Source organism: Triturus cristatus, chromosome 12 (genome assembly GCF_964204655.1).
Source record: "Triturus cristatus chromosome 12, aTriCri1.1, whole genome shotgun sequence".
Lineage (NCBI taxonomy): Eukaryota > Metazoa > Chordata > Amphibia > Caudata > Salamandridae > Triturus > Triturus cristatus.
Genome location: NC_140595.1, coordinates 788,638,146 through 788,655,040, shown reverse-complemented (window position 1 = coordinate 788,655,040; position 16,895 = coordinate 788,638,146). Strand labels below are relative to the sequence as shown.

Below are 16,895 nucleotides of genomic sequence, written 5' to 3'. Positions count from 1 at the left end.
AGTTCTTAAATAATTTTGGAAACAGCAATGTACACAAAGTATATAAAAAACGATTCTTGTTTTTCAAAGGTATGGTTTACAATAAATTTAAACAGATTTATGAGCTGTACCGCCAATACCAACTTGTTACCACTTTTTGACATAGATTGAAGGCTGCAAACTTAGTTTGAAACAAGCAGCCGTGCGGCCGCGAAAGTGATCGCGATCAAACATCAAAGCGAAAGTGAAAGTAATCGCGGTCTAGCGCGGCGCGCGCACCCGCGCACATGCACAGTAGCTCTAGGCTGGCCTGGTAGCTCTTTTTGGAGCCCTCTCAATAAGTCTCGCCAGACCAGCGCATGCGCTGGGTCAGGCGAGACCTAAAAAGGAAGGTTGGGGCCTTTTAAAATGGTGATTTGACAGGTCAGGTCGAATTGACAGTTTAAGAACCGCATAGCCAGGCTGCAATGGTAGGCCTAAAGACATGCTTTACTGTGCTACTTTAGCGGGCAACACAATGAGTGCTAAAGGCCTCTAGTAGCATTTAATTTACAGGCCCTGGGTACTTGTAGTACCATATACTGGAGACTTATAAGTAAATTAAATGTGCAATCAGGTGTATGCCAATTTCAATTACGTTTTAAGGGAGAGCACAGCACTTTACTCGTGTTTAGCAGGAGTAAAGTGCACAGTCTTAAAGCGGAAAAAACTGTGCAGGCAAGGAATCTGAGGGAATATCAGAGAATACGGCACATATGATGCTCATTTTCAACAGTCGCGCATCTATCCATCCAGGTTCCCAGTCACTTACACATTCACTCATCCGTTCATTAATCAGGTCATTGATTCCTTATGATATTTACCAATTCACCAGGGCAAAGTCAACGCTTGTTTTAGCATATATATATGTCAGCGCTGGGGTTGGGAGTTGCTTGTGTAAGGATTCGTTTTATGCCAGTGTAGCAGTGTTATGACTTTATGGTGCTAGTATCAGTTTGTCCTGCAGAAGGGCACTCAGTTTCACCTGCACAGTGTGGTTTGTCTCTTTGTAATACCTTGTAGTGCATTTCTGCCTAGACTTTGTCATGCTTGTGCACCAAAGCTCATAAATGCAGGTGTGAGGACAGCTGTGCTGTCACTAATGCATTCTTGGGTGTTATTTTGAGGGTGTGTCATTGTGGCCCAATCGCTGCACCATTTTTATGTGATTGAGATCATTCTGCAGAGAGTTGTCATAAGGTTCTTTTCTCGAATGGATCATTTCAGCTTTTGAACTTTGGTTTCTATTCGGTGAAGTTCATTTTCTCGATTGTGATCGATTGGGGGCACTCTTTAATAGTTTGCTAGATCATGTCCTCACAGGGTTATTTTTGGGTATGATCATTAGCACAATAATGTGTTTGACAGTTACTGCTTGATTTGGAGTAATCATAAGAAAGGCCATTACTGCTAGAAATCATGACCTGTTTTTAGTGTCCCCCCACTTTTTGCCCCCATTTTGACTACTAGGTACTGATTTGCTGACTCTGATTGTGCCCTGGGCTCTGCTAACCAGAACCAGGGTATGTGCTCTGATTTAAAGTATATGGTAATTAGGTATAATTATAATTAGCAATGACAGACCCCTGTAAGTCGCAGATAAGGCAAGGGGGATTCAAGCTACCTATAAGTCCCTAGTATATAATAGGAGAGGTTGTTTTAGAGGATTAGTAGATTTCCTGCGCTAGAGTGTGCAATGCTGAGTGGCATGCTGCCCTTTCAAAAGCCAGCTCTACCTTGCAGATACATTCTAAAATATGCCCTGGTGAGGGAAAAACTTGTCATTTCTTTATTCCCCATTATAGATAGTGAGCTCCATAGGCTAACATTGGAATATTTTAGTGATATATAAATATTGACACAAGCAAGATAAAAATGTTCTTCAAGGACTTAAAATGATAGCTATGATAAATCCAACATCTTGCCACTGTTAGATTTATTGTAAATTGTAATTGTAAATTGATACTTGTATAGCGCACTACTCACCCGCAAGGGTCTCAAGGCACTTGTACGAATATCGCAGTGGAACCCATCCTGGCTTTCCCTGTAAGGCGTCCACTCCTGGGCACCCCCAAGGTGGAGGCCAGGCATCCTTAGCGTTGTGGGGGCCGTTGTGGAGATTAAGCAAGCTATTGCCCAGAGTTGCAGAGTGGGACTCCATGATTGGAATAGGCACCGAGGCGAGAATTATCAGGTCCGTGGAATTTTTTAGCCCAAGACCCGCCGAGGCGGGGATTTGAACCCTGGTCCCGGGCTAGACCTCTGCATCAGGGTCTGCCGCTCTAATCATTGAGCCACACTTCTCCACATTTATAATAACGATCTTATAAAATAAGTTATTAAACTATCTTTTCTGTAAGCCATAACCCAGCCTTACAGCTGCTCTCTCCTGATTGGCTACCTTCTGCCAGGCTGAGCCAAGCTGTCTTAATGAGGTGTGATGTAGCCTGCTTGAGACACATGGACCTTCTGTGGGAGGAGAACTAAAACTGTAGAAGCAGAAGGCAGGAAGGAGAGTGTCATGTGGGGTGTCCAAACTGGTCTTCAAAGGGAGAATGGCACTTTGGGACAGCACAGGCTCACCCCACATCCTGCAACCCCAGGTCCACAGGAGCCCCTGTCATTAGATTAGGGAAGTGGGTAGAAGGGGAGTCTTACGGAATCTAAGCCACACTAGCAGGTTGGCTCAGCCTGATCTAACCTTCAAAGAGAAAATTTCCCCATGTTGGATTTTGGAAGAATGGTGCTTTCTGGGGCTACAATATACTACACTCTGGAGGAAGTGGTCATACACCTGGGTGGCACCCTGCATCTCATTGGTCAGGGGTGCCCCTATGCTTGACGCCTAGGAACACTGAATAAATATGGATCTGCTGCCTAAAGCTCCAAGGAGAAGAAAGACTGCCCTGCTGGAACCCTGGCCTACACCCCAAAGGATTGAACTTTGAAGGATTGCACCTGCTGCACGCTTGTAACTACAGACCTAAAGGCTTGCCTTGCTTCAAGAAGGATTAAGGAGTAGCTACATGTTAACAGCGCTCACCTGCATCATCTCCCGCCAGTAAGCCCCCAGATTTAGCTAGAGGTAAAACCATAACCTGATAAACACATGCCAACAGAGGCATAGCTTCAATTTGTGCAGCAAGTAGATTGGCATGGGGGGCTCAGAGGCCTGTAGGGCCCACCGAACCATGCTTCTTGGTGTATTTTATAATTCAGGCAGCAGCCGAGGGGCTCATTTCCTTCCTTGCACTAGAACCACTGGCACCACTACCTCTATCAACTCACAGTTCAAATGCATTGATCAGAGATCAGCGGATTCACTGTTTAATGCAGTTATTCCACTACTGTATCGTTTTGGAAATACGTTTGTGCTCTAAATGAGGTGGCAAAGCAAGGGGCAATGGCTGAGGGAAGATTAAATACTCCAGGGGTCATTTTGAGTTGAGTGGTAACAGGGTATCCAAGGAAAAACATGCACATCCCTCATCCACCCACCTCTTGGTCCCCCCATCATTCAGAAATGGGGAAACTATTTCAGTGCTAGCAGTGGGACCACCGCCAGCTTTATGGAGATAAAGCTCTTTTACAAAGGTCAGACACCAATGAGCTGTTATCCCTGTTATGTTCAGGTGGCCCATTTTAAGGGGGGGCTATTGAAGCTGTAAATTCCTTCTCGGGACGCCATGCATACCCGTCATTGACCATCACACATTAAGAGAAAACTTCCTGTTCATCAGGGCACTGCTTTTTTTTCTTCACAATTGTCACAGTGCTGCATGCTTCCTTGATATGGTGGAACAGCAGACTCTTAGCAGTTTGAGTAAAAGCTCTCCTGTCATGTCAAAGGAAGCAATTTTGGTGAAATATGTGTACTGTCTTGATGGGGTAGGCTAAATAACTCAGATCAACTACGGCTGGGTTAGGACAGACTGCTTATTTAGTACCTCTGACTCCCCAGCATTAGGCCCGCCAGGGTATCAGACTTTACATTAGCCCTTGAAAGGATCTTATAGAGCATCGTGACTGGAAATTCCATCCATTGGTGTGGCATAGAAAAAAACTCTACCACACCTTCAAGGTCCATACCATTTAAACATTGCCACGTTTGTGTAGGTTGCTTTTCTCCTTCTACAAGAAATGCTCCATGACAGCAATACCACCACAAGAAATGTACATTGAAAGTGTAAATACTATTCCAAAATTCTCACGAGAACAATCTGAGGGGTTTGTGCTATCCCCCGGCACACCAGGGAACCCTTGCAGGGCTTTCGGTGCATGACTGCCTTAGTTTACAGACTGGTCTTTCATCGAGGTGGTATAACTGAAAATGGCGGCGGGTCTGAGCAACCTAAATTGAGTGGTCAGTCTGAAACCATTGCCTTCAACATCATCACTGCCAACTTGGAATTGAGAAGTCTGCCTTCCTCTGTGATCGTCATTGCACATGGCAAGGTGAGGGTCCCATTTCCACTGTCCGCTAGCAAGCAAATTCATTTTCTGGCTACTAGGTTATTGCAATATGCGGGTGGGTGTCATTAGTCACTCCACCATGGAGGGGTGGGGGTCCGAGGAAGTAGGGCATGACCGGAAGTGGTCATGGGGTATGCGACTAGGGGAGAGGCAGAGTAAGACCCTTTAACTGTGGGCTGGCACCGGGTGGCCACCCCTTTTCCCCTGATGTACTGTGACACAGAGGCTGCTGACCAAATTTTACCACCCACCCCAACATAGCTACATTAGAGCCCTTTGTACCTGAAAACCGGCACTGATCCTGAAGGGCACTAGGCAGCCCAGTTGGCCGCCTCCTTCTGGAGAAGCCTTTCAGGGATGACGCTGGTTGGAAGAAGGGGTTGGCCCTACACTTCTAGCCCTACCTCGGGTACCCCAGAAATTATGGGATGCCCCGACTGGAACCAACATGCTATGCGGTCTTTGGAGCGGTCAGAAATTTTGATGTGTCCCTTTATCTCACCTGGTCTTTCTGTACTATGCTGCCCCCAAATGCTATATTTGCTGTGTAATGGTTGATATACCACATTGTTTCATGTGAAGTAAATGTGCTACTTGCTGACTGAAGAAATTGAGTCTGTTGCATATGTCGGGTAAGAGAGGACGCACAGTTTGTAAGGGTGGTTGACCCCAACACCATTACACAAGTGAGCACACTATGTCATTTGACCCTCCTGTTTCTTCATCTCCTTCCTCAGTGTACCTTTGATTTGAAGATGGCGTCGGCAGCCCTGCTCTTCTCGTTATGTTTGGGTAAGTCCAGCATTCTGTATCTGGTTAGCAATTGAGATAGGCTTCTTGAGAGAGTTTTTACCTTTGATGGAAGCAGGAGAGGAAGGTGAGGTGGTGGAAGAGGACAGGGCTTCTGTATGGATGGGTTTTTTCTACAGTGTGTGTTGTGATGTATGACATAAATGTATTTTATGGAGTAATCGACAATGTCCATAGATTTGTGAACTGTGTGAATCAGGTGTGGATTGGAGTGTGCCTTGGAAAGGGCTGAAACCAGAGCTTGATTGCCTCAAAAGTGGGGTGCTGTAATTGTTGGACTGTGCCTGTGGTGTACAATGGTGTTCATTGATGTTGGACATGACTCTGGTGTTGTTGCATTTTACTGTTGTGAGGGTTGCTTAGAGTGCTGTGAGGCCTTTGAGGCACTGGGTGTTGTGGTAATGTTATTGTCACAGACAGGTGAGTTTTTGGTGGCATTCAGCTCATCCGTGATATAGAGTGAGGGAGCTGGCTTGTGTTTTTCATTAATGAGACTGTGGAGTTAGGCATTATAATGCCATGAACATTTTGGGGGAAATGGGGATAAACCAGGTTTCCTTGGCCCTAAGGTGCAAAGCATGTCTTACCCCCTAAGAGTGTTAGTAGTCTGACGACCAATGCAGTGAATCTCTTATTTGCAGGGGTTATTTGTAGATGTGTAAACTCTCTCCTTGGGTCACAGGAATTAAGGACTCATGCAGCTGTCGGTTTTCCATAATAAAAGGTTATTCATTATGTACAATCAACATATAAACTTAGTGTACCAGAATGAAAGTAATTATTATTGTAGAAGAAGATGAACATAAGAAGAACCCACAGCATTTCATATCACACACTCTAACATGTAACTAATTAGTCTAATCCCTACTTTACACTTATATGCAAGTATTACCAGACTCGTGGCTATTTTATTGGCTGTGCGAATAGTTTTTTCCCCTCATTAAAGTATGCCAAAACATGTGCTTATTCCTCCATACCTTAACAAGCTGTGAGGCCTTTGTTCTATTCAAGGCTGAAAGTCTGTGCAGTGCTAATCCCTATATGTAGCTCTCCAAGAAACACAGTAGAAGATTCGTCTCACTATGTTTATGTTATTTTTGTTGGTCCAACTCATTTCTACCAGTTTTTACAATAATAGGCTGTGTTAGCTATCATTATCATTCCAACTATTTGTTCTCTAGTCCCAAAGCCTTGCACATACACATTTTTTTAAAGACGTAGTACAGCTTATGTTGGCATGCAATAAGCCATGATTTGCATGTAGCATGTATGTATTTATCAGGAAAACCTTTCCACGTACATCAGTATCTTAGTGTAGTTAAGTGTTCCTAGAAGGAAGTCATTCTCTGCCTCTATTGTATTAGCTGGAAGATGAATGCTTGCCATAAATGATCAGGCGGATATTTTGTAAACAATCAGGATATGATTTTATTGGGCTTTGGTCAGACAGTGATTTATGGTGTCTGATTGTGTTGGAGGTGGCATATTGTTGTGACCCGTTTATTGCAGACTTATTGAGGCAGGTAAGATTTGTGAGGATGTTAGTACTATACCCATTGAGCTGCTGTGAGAATTTCTGGGTGTCCTCTGTTAGCTTGAGAGGTGGTCCTGATGGCTAAGTACAAATCTACATAAGAAGAGCTTGTTTATCAGCTGGAAAGCAACCATTTGTTTGACAGGGATTTGGAGGCAAGTCCAGGAGAGGGGATGACACTAGTGAAGGCCAATAGATTTTTCATGTGTGCAGATATCAGCTCTTGTTCTTTTTGCCCCAGACCCACATGCTTGCCCTAACTGCTATCCCCATTGCCTGGCCTCTTATGCTTCACCTCTCCTTCTGCTCCGCAGCTCTTTGTGCATCTTTCATCAGTGAATTAGGTGGATCACGAAACTACGTTCGGATAGATACTCCGAAAACGTGGGTGGAAGCTCGAGAATTCTGCAGACAGAACTATGATGAACTTGCCTTCACAGACACTGACTCAGAACATAATCAGGTGAACAAACAAACAACATAATCTTACATGCAAAATGTTCTCTCTATGTATGCATGTATGTATGCATGTATGTGGTATTTCTATAAAGGGAACCTAGCCAAAAGGTAACAGACTGCTGTGCATGTTCTATATCCAGCAAAACGTTAACGAAGAATAGCAGAGGTAACTAGTTTGTGGACTGCTAATTCATGGTGATGTAGTGTTCGTGTTCAACTCTTCTCCAAATTGAAGCAGCGTTGGAATGTTCCACAGGGCCGGACTGGCTGTAGCGGGCACCGGCGTTTCCCCGGTGGGCAGCCAGTGTGGGGGCCGGTTTTGTTACCGGGGGCCTGGAATTTCGGCCCCCTGTAACAAAATCTGCCAAAACCGGCCCTAGCAAACAGCTCAGCCGTATCCCCCCTGGCCCCCAGGGGGGGCGGCCGAGCCGTTTGCCACTGCTGGTTTTGGTTCCCAGTCTGGCCCTGGTGTTCCTGATGGGTTCGGGGATGTTGTGTCAGATCCTGGGTGCATAGACGGAAAACACCTGTCACCTTGTTTTTCATTTTTTACACTTCTTAGTCTGCCATCTAATCTTGCCCTGGCTGCAGGTGTGCCAAGAACCATCTTCTGTAAGATAAGCTCAGGTGCCGGTCATGATGGCTATGTAAATGATGCAGCTGGTTTAGAATATTTTTGCGGGTTGGCAAGGGGAGCCAATGGAGTTCCATAAGTATGGGGGTGATGTGATAATATTTCTTCAGGCCCTAGATGAGACATGCTGCAGCATGTATGAAACTCTTTGGTGATAGTATGGGGGGTCATGGAGCAGGGTGCTAGATACATAGGTATGGAAGATGTGAGTTGCGTATCATCAGCCAATTGGTGAACCATAATGCAGAAGACCACAAAGCAGCTCCATGTCGAGGTTGAAGGGTGAGGTGGTTGAATGTGTCAAGGGTGAGGTGGTTGATTTTGTCAAAGTCAGATGAGATGTCAGTAATGTCAGGAAGCAGTAATCCTCGCAGTACTGGACACCTTGAGAGCAAACGCAGACAAGGGCGTCCCTCAGGCCTTGGTGCTCCCGGATCTGTCAGCCGCGTTCGACACGGTCGACTATCACATTCTGTTGGCCCGTGTTGAACAGGCCGGCATACAGGGTTCTGCATACAGCTGGATCAAGTCCTTCCTTGAAGGCAGAACACAAGCAGTCCGACTTGGTCCTTTTACCGCTCCTAAGATTGCCACCACATGCGGTGTTCCTCAGGGCTCGTCCCTTTCCCCACACTTATTTAATCTCTATTTAATGCCCTTGATTAACTCCTTAAAAAACAGGAAGATAACCACCTTCAATTATGCGGACGATCTTCAGCTCGTTTTCACATTGGACTCCCCGGACTCTGCCATTGAATTCCAAGCAACTATACAGCGGTGGATGGATCTTAACCACCTTAAGCTCAACCCGGCAAGACAGAATTAGTCTTGCCAGGGAAGAGTGAGATCGCCTGGAGCCCACACTATTGGCCAACAGAACTAGGACCGCCTCCCACTCCCGCTCCCTCCATGAAAAGCCTGGGAGTCACCTTAAATGTAGATCTCTCGCTTAGAGGACAGATGGGGACAGTGGTCTCCTCCTGTGTTTTCCAATTGCGGAAAATCAGGAAAATCGCCTATCGGCTGACTCATTCAGCACTCATACAGGTTGTGATAGCCCTCGTACTATTGCGCCTCAACTTTTCTATTTCTATCTATCTCGGCCTGCCTCTGTTCCTACTCAAACGCTTACAGATAGTACAGAACCAGGCAGCGAGATTAATCTATAAACAACCCAAATGACAATCGGCCAGTCCCCTGCTAGCCAAACTTCATTGGCTACCTATCGCCCAACTTGCAGCTTTTATGACTGGATGCCTAAATTTCAAGGCCTTGCACTGCAGGAGCCCCAAATTCATTAGCCGTATGATTGTAAAGCACGTCCCACTCCGTAACCTACGGTCAGCCCATCTTAAAGTACTAACTATCCCTGTCATCAAACTCGAACGTCAGGGAGGGTGCAGGTTCTCCTACCTTGTCCCTAGATTTTGGAACTCTTTACCACTAGCCATCAGGATGCACGATAACCTGATGGGGTTCAGAAAGGAGCTCAAGACCTGGCTGTTTGAGCAAGTCTACGCATAGTTTGTCTCGCCTTGACACATTCAATGATCAGCGCCATGAAACCTTCCGGTGACCGTGCGCTTTATAAGCTTCTGTTAACATAACATAACTGTTAACATAACATAACAGGGGTCATCTTCATTTGGGAAGGAGGAGGGCATTGTCCACGATGTGTAAGGTAAGTTTCCATGTTGCACCATGATATGTTGCAGCCTGGTAGTCTTGGTGGATATGGTTAGCATTGGGGTGAACTTGGATTTGAACACAGACTGCTATTTGAACGATCTTGCCGATGAACGGCAGGTGAGAGATTGGCTGGTAATTGGCAGCGGCCGTTTCTGTCTTAGGGCGATGGGGCGTTGCCCCGCTGATATTTTGGGCCCACTGTTGCCCTATTACATGTAAATAAAAACGTATAATCAACAGACTTCAAAATTGATATTTTAATATTGTGCTTGTGGCAGTCATCCTTCAGCCCGGGCGGTTTCTGTTCAGCTCTTAAGGGGTTGGCACATACATACTAACAATAGTACACTTGTTACAGACATAGCGGCTAGAGCAAGCGCTGCCTAATCGAGACCTAAAAAAATCACTCTTTGGATACTTTTAAAATTTAGGAATGCCAGCAGTAGCGGCTCCTGGAGGGAGTGCTGCGGGGCGGTGAGGCGTAGCGGGGAAGGGGCAGGGTCAGGGGTAGTTAACTCCAGCACACGGCCGAACGGAGGTAAGTAGATAAATAAATAAAACGACTTACATTTCGCACGCTGCATCGCCAAATTGCGATGCAGCGTGGGCAATGTAATTCGTTTTATTTCTTTTTTCTGTACTCACCTCAGTTTACTACCCCCCGCCCTGCCCCTCCCCCGCCCCACCTCACCGCCAGCAGCACTCCAGGAGCCGCTACTGAATGCCAGGCTGCCAAAACAAAGCTGTCAACCATGAATTTGCATTTTAGAGGGTTCCCTGAACAAAATTGCAGTGTTAGAATTGTTCAAAATGTTAAGAGCTGCCAATTCTGTAGAATAATAGTGAAAACTGTTTTAATTCTGAGGTATACGTGATGACATTTTTACAGGATGGGACATGGGGGTGGGAGGCATGAAAAGGTTTGAAGACCACTGTTCGAGACTGGCCTGAGTGTCCACCAGGGACAAAATGTTTTCACACTTAGAACACAATGTCGGTATTTGATGTTTTTAGCTTGTTACTTTTGTATCTGTGGCACTTCATGTAGTCCCTGGTCCTGAGGAAATAAAATGGAGACCAGTGTGACCAGGCAGTAAAAGGTGCCATGCCTGTCGGAGCCTACAGCCCGTGTGCCACATGCCCCTGCTGCAGCTCCACACCTCACGCCTAACACAACCTGTGCATTTTATTGAACCACATGGTGGCCTCCTTTACAAATAAACATAACTGTTTATTTGTTAATGAGACAAACATAACTGTGCCCTTTTATGCTAACGCATTTGCAGTGCCAATTGCAGGGCACTAAACAAATCTAGATTTATACTGAATATGTAATGCGGCTCAGTGGCTTAAGCACGAATATTATTGCTGCATTGGCGTCTGATTGAAAATGAACTCAGATCCTACCAAGTCCAAAATAACCTCCCCTCGTTCTAAGCTCAGGACTTTAAACCGCATTACATTGGGGAAGAGTCGAGGTTAAGGGGTTGGGGAGTAATGTTATGTAGGGGCTTAAAAACTGCTGTAATGTCTCTGAACTGCTATTCGTATAGCATAAAGTATGTATATTGAAGCATTATCACCTTAGTACAGATGGGAGTATTTTCTACCCACATCAAAAGATGAAAGGTGGAGACGGCCCTGCATGGGCTGGAACATACATAGCATGCACAGATCTCAGTTTCCAACTCACCTATTTTACCGACCGTATGCATAGCTACAATTTGACATTATAGCTCGTCTTTTTTGGGAGAGTAAAATATAAGTTTTCTACCATACATTGAGCATTTACAAGTTAGTGCTTTTCATATACCTGGTTGATAAAATGTTAAAAAAACAGGCGGGGAAGAATCCATTCCTGTTTGTCCGCCTATTTTGACAAGAAAATAATCACAGTGCGCCTCTTTTAGAACTACAAATCCGCAGTGAGGTGAGGAAACATGATGCCACAACCGGTCCCTTGCAGAAACGGCGAGGGGCCCTCGGATTAAGAAAACGCATTTTCCCTGCTCTATCAGAAGCAGCTCCGCTCACCTAAGGGTGAACTGGTGGAGATTGCCTTGCGACAATTTGACGCTCCCTCCATCACTCCCTCCATCACTATGAAGAGCAGGCCCTCTGTTCCCCAGCAGCCTTCTTATCTGATTCCTGTAGCAAAAGTAAGGGCATAGGAAGGATGTCGCAGTCCAGTAGCCCACTGGCGTAAAACACACGGGTTTATCATCAAGGGGTGTGCTGGGGTGTAGAGTATTAAAGCGTAATGTGAATCAGTGGGAGGGGGAGGAAGCAGCAGCAGTAAGCATTCGCACCTAGGGGCATATCAGCAACACCCGGCGATAACTATCACTCAGCGCTCTTAGCGTGAGGATAATTATCGCCGGGTAACGTGGATTTTTATCGATGAGATAGCGTGCTATTAGCAACGCTTATCTCCTCAGCAATAAAAATCCTCACGCTAACTGCCTAACGTGAGATTATCGCTGGAAACCCAGCGATAATCTCACGTAGTGTGGCGTTAGCTTGCTGATAGGGACTCACAAACTTAGCCATGATATCCACACTCCATAGGATATCATGGCTAAGTCAGTCCTGAAGCAGGCGTAAGGAAAGTAACGATAACAGGGGTTATCGCTACTTTTCCTGACGCTATGCTTCATAGCGCGGGGCTTGATGATAGGAGAAATGTCGCTTAGCAACGAGATGCAAAGCTGGGCGTTAGGAATCCCTACGCTAAAGCAAGGTTTCACGCGTTAGCATGGACTTGCTAATTAGGCGATAAAATTATCGCCGCTTTTCGGCCAAAAACGGCCACAAAAGCGGCGATAATTTTTTATCGCCTGCTTGTAAATATGCCCCCTAAAGATTTACAGGCGAGTGAAGTGAGAATGCTCTGCAAATAAGCAGGGAAGCCCTTTATCATGGTTTCAGAAATAGATACCCTCTCCGGGGTGGGAGGGGGTGTTGGGTGAGGTCAGGGGGAGAGTAAATAAAGTATAACCAGCGCCCTGATGTTGACCTGCAGTGGAAGGCCCTTTGCAAAGGGAGAATCTTCACAATTCTTTTGCTGATTGCTGTATTCGGTTGCTAAACTGATATTAACAAGAACAACGTCCAGAATGCCGCCACCAAACTAGTACCTAACATACCACACCACTGCCACATCAGCCAACACCTACGGACACTACACTGGCTGCCCGTCGAGAAGAGAATCACCTTCAAGGTCCTTTGCCACGCCCAAAAAGCCCTCCACAACACCGGACCAGCCTACATGAACCACCGCCTCGCGTTCCAAGCACCCCAAAGATCCCTCCGGTCAGCCCAGCTGTCTCTTGCAACAGAACCCCGCACAAAGAAGACCAGAACGGGAGGACACTCCTCCTTTCTCGTGGCCAAGGCAGTGGAACAACCTCCCTCTTCACCTCCGACAGGTACCTTCACTTGCCAAGTTCTTGAAGGGACTCAAGACCTGGCTCCTTGACGAAGCACAGTAACATCCCAGAGCTGTGCACCCCCCCCCCCCCCTCCCCCCCCCCAGGGCCTTGATAACCTTTTCGGGTGAGTATTCCTGCTTTACAAACCTGTGACTGATTGATTGATTGATTGAACAAGGTGTCACATACAGTCACATAGATGTAAGTGCAGTGAAAGCTGTCTTTTACTCACATTGATGTTGGCGCACTAACTGCACATCCACACTGATCTGAGTACATTCGCACATATGCTCGACTTGGGTTAGGAGAGGAGTCTGTGCATGAGAAGCTCGTGCACTCCACGTTTTGCATTATGGCATGTGCAGCAGCATTAAATTCACAGTAAAAAAGACCAATGAATGTATACAATGCTCCGTGTACATGTGTACACTTATTTGGGTGCATACTTCTCTCTCACATAGGCCCCTCCTTTTACACTGGCACTTAATACAGCTGTAACTCAGCGCTTTCTTTGAAATGCCAGCACCAAATGTACTCTCTCGTATACCCGCCTACTGCACACATAACCTCTCGCAAAAATGCCCCTAGTGCACAGACAATGCACCTCATCACACATACTCACCTAGTGCAGTCTGAGCCTCCTGATATTGTCAGCCTTGATACCTCTAAGGGGAGGAGGGTTGCTGCAGCAGCCGAGTTCAGAATAGCTCACTAAGTTTTCGGGTATGGGGGTTCTTAATCCTTCCAGCGTTTAGGCACCTTGTGTCTTCTCTTGAATAAACAACACTTCTCTGCCACACTGGAATGACCTGGCGGCGCTAGGAGGCTCTACTGTCATCTTAGTAGACTGAATGGCTTCGAAGCGCTCAGGGGTTTGTATCACCACGTCTATGCTAGATTTGCCTGGAGGAGCTCCGGGGCTGCAGGGTTTATTCGGAGGAATTTGAAAGGAGATGGTAGGCTGTGAGTTCCCCTACCTACAGTAGAGCTCTCTTCTGTCCATGGCCCTCTCTACTTAGCTCGACCTAAAAATAGCACTGTTACACAGGCCCAAGGTATACAATGGGGTGTAACCATGGCACACACACCTTTTTACACAGAGCTGTATTAAAAAAAAGTACAGCAAGAGAAAGAAACTGGAGATGAAAGAAGGCAAGGAAAGAGGACAGGGGCGTGAGACCAGAGGCGAGCAGATGAAATAAACAATATACATTGACACTTGTGCAGACTGGAAGAAACCTGCCCTACCGCACCAATGCACCCAAACAGTGTGACTGCAGCTTTGGTGTACACTAGCTTCTGGTCTCCGTCAGGTGGTGCGCAGCCATTTAATAACTAAAATGAAATCAGAGTACTCAATTTGAAAAAAAAAACTCTGTGTGAAAGAGCCTGTGACTGCAATGTCTACAATTTCCTGGAAGGTAGCACGGAGAGTCACGTGGCAGATAGGGACATTGTCTACATCACTAAGTTATCATGGCTCATGCAAACATGATGCTGCTTTTGCACACATTACTACATGATTTTATTTTTGCAACACTCTGTTTATGCCTTTCACATGAGAACTGTTTGCTGTGTTTGTTCTCTGCTTGTCCTTGGAGTTTAGTCTGAACATTGTGAGCAAGGTTGATAAACAACATCCCTTGTTATCCTGCTCTGATCAGGCCCTAGCACCTAGATAAAAAAAAACACTGCAGCTGCTGCTGGAAGCTCGTACTTTGATATTACAGGAATACATGTTTAGTTAACAGACACTTGGAGAGGGACCTTTCCAGGGAAAAGTGCAACACCCAGCTTAGATGTCGAAATTACATCTATGCTCCAAGGTATGGGGTCTGCTAACAAAACCCAGAGATCTTCTATTATATAATAATACTCATTCCTACTAAGGGGAGGGAGGTTAGGCACTATAGTCCTTTCTCCATTGTCTTTATACGATGACCTCTCCCTTTATAATGTATGGACTGGCTGCGATGCTAACTGAATTACTGTCGTGCATTTTCTGCTTGTTGTGGCTCGTATACTGCATGTTTGAGCACGTTAGTTGAAATAAACATTTTAAACTATATAAGTGTCTTGGTCAGATTTTATTGCGAACAGGAGCTGGAGTGTAAGCGAAAAGGTGTGTCTTGTTACCACAATTCCTGAGAGATCCGGGAGTGTTGTGTTCTGGGTTGTCAAATCATTTGGTTCTCCGTGTTTGTGTAGGAGAGCGAGTGAGACACTATAGCTAGTCGGTCCTGGGCTCGTGGGTATTAAGGCGGTAGGAAGGCACAGCCTCTACACACCAAGGTCCCATAATCCTGCACATAGTTCTGGGTATGTGCAGAATCTGTGCAACATGGCACCAGCAACGTTTAGTCTGGTACTTATTCATGGGACCCCTAAGTAGCACTTGCACTTGTCCACGATACCCACACACTGGCTGTGGAGACGTCCATGGTGTAGGGGAGTTTACCTCCTAAATTGGAAGTTTTATAGGTTTTTCAAGCTTGAATTATAAAAGGTTCTCTGTAATTCAGCCCGTAGTTGCGCTGCATGCTATAATGGCACAATCAATAGTAATACCTGCACCTAACCGTGCTGCAGTTACTGCGCATTTGACCGCAAATGGAGTCCCAGTTGTGGGAACGGATTTTATATTTGTCGTAGAGGCAAATGCAGATTAGTGCTTCGAGGTATTTAACTCCTGGATTAAGTTTCCTGCGGTTGATGGAAATGATAATTTCTTTCATGAATATGCCCTAGGGGCGGTGCCACAACACTACCGCCCGTACCGTTTACTTGAAGTTCCGTTATTGACTTGGGAGCACACCATATGTTTTAATGGCACCCTACCTCACCCTGTTTCGTGGTACGTCTCGGACCCTTGTCGGTCAACGGGGCCACTTGGCCTGTTTTGGCAGGCTTTACTCCACATCCAAATTATTTAACTGTTTCTCACATGCAGAGCTGAGTTTATTACACACGTCTTTAATACACATGCATAGAAGTGTCATTCAGTATCTTTCTTGTAATGTACCGGCGGTTCCGGCAGGTGCCGCTCAGCCACCAGGGCAAGGTGGCATGGTGATAAGTACTATCATGATTAATTCAGTGTTGGGAAGAGACCTCAGAATTGGGATAAATTCTCTTTTTGGTTGGCAGAGAAGTTTGAGCAGCTAGAAGCTGTTTTCGTCACACGTCTCCTGTAGATAAACACAGGATACTTACCATGAGTTTACCAAAAGGTTTAATTCCCAATTTAGCGGATTGTTATAGTATGTTATGTTAGTTTATTCTTATATAGCGCGTAATCACCGGCAGGTCTCTTAGCGCATTTTAAAGAGAGGGCTAGAGAACATTAGAGCGGTTACATAACATCACAGGTAGCGGGGTTAGACTGAGTGCAAAGCCTCCCTAAACAGGATTGTTTTAAGCTGTTTCCTGAAGGGTAGGAGTGCAGGTTCCTTGCATAGATGATCCGGCAGTAGGTTCCATAGTTGTGGGAGTAGGACGGCAAACGCTCTACCTCCTTTAGACACACTATGGTATCGTCGAGGAACCAGGCGGCAGGCCTCAGAAGATCATAATGTGCGACCCAGGATGTAATTCTCGAGGCGTTCTTTGATGTGTAATGGAGCTTGGTCTTAGATTGCTTTATGCGCAATGCAGAGGCTCTTGAATTTAGCTCTTTGCTTAATCGGGAGCCAATGCAGCTTGCATAGCATGGGGGTGGCATGTGTCCTTCTCCGCAGTCTAAAAATCAATCTGGCTGCGTCGTTCAGTACCACCTGTAGTTTATTGATAAGATTCTGAGGGAGGCCAATGTATAAGGTGGTGCCGTAGTCTAATCTGGAGACAATTG

At 45.8% G+C, this 16,895-nt stretch overlaps 1 protein-coding gene across 1 annotated transcript in view; it reads left to right on the top strand.

Annotated features, from left to right (window-relative positions):
* The first annotated feature begins 7,188 nt into the window (after positions 1 to 7,188).
* Positions 7,189 to 16,895, top strand: part of LOC146782847 (uncharacterized) — a 263,565-nt gene continuing 253,858 nt past the window's right edge. Inside the window, exon 1 of the mRNA XM_085637254.1 lies at positions 7,189 to 7,298. The gene's annotated coding sequence lies outside the window, so the exon portion shown is untranslated. The remainder of the gene's footprint in view (positions 7,299 to 16,895) is intronic.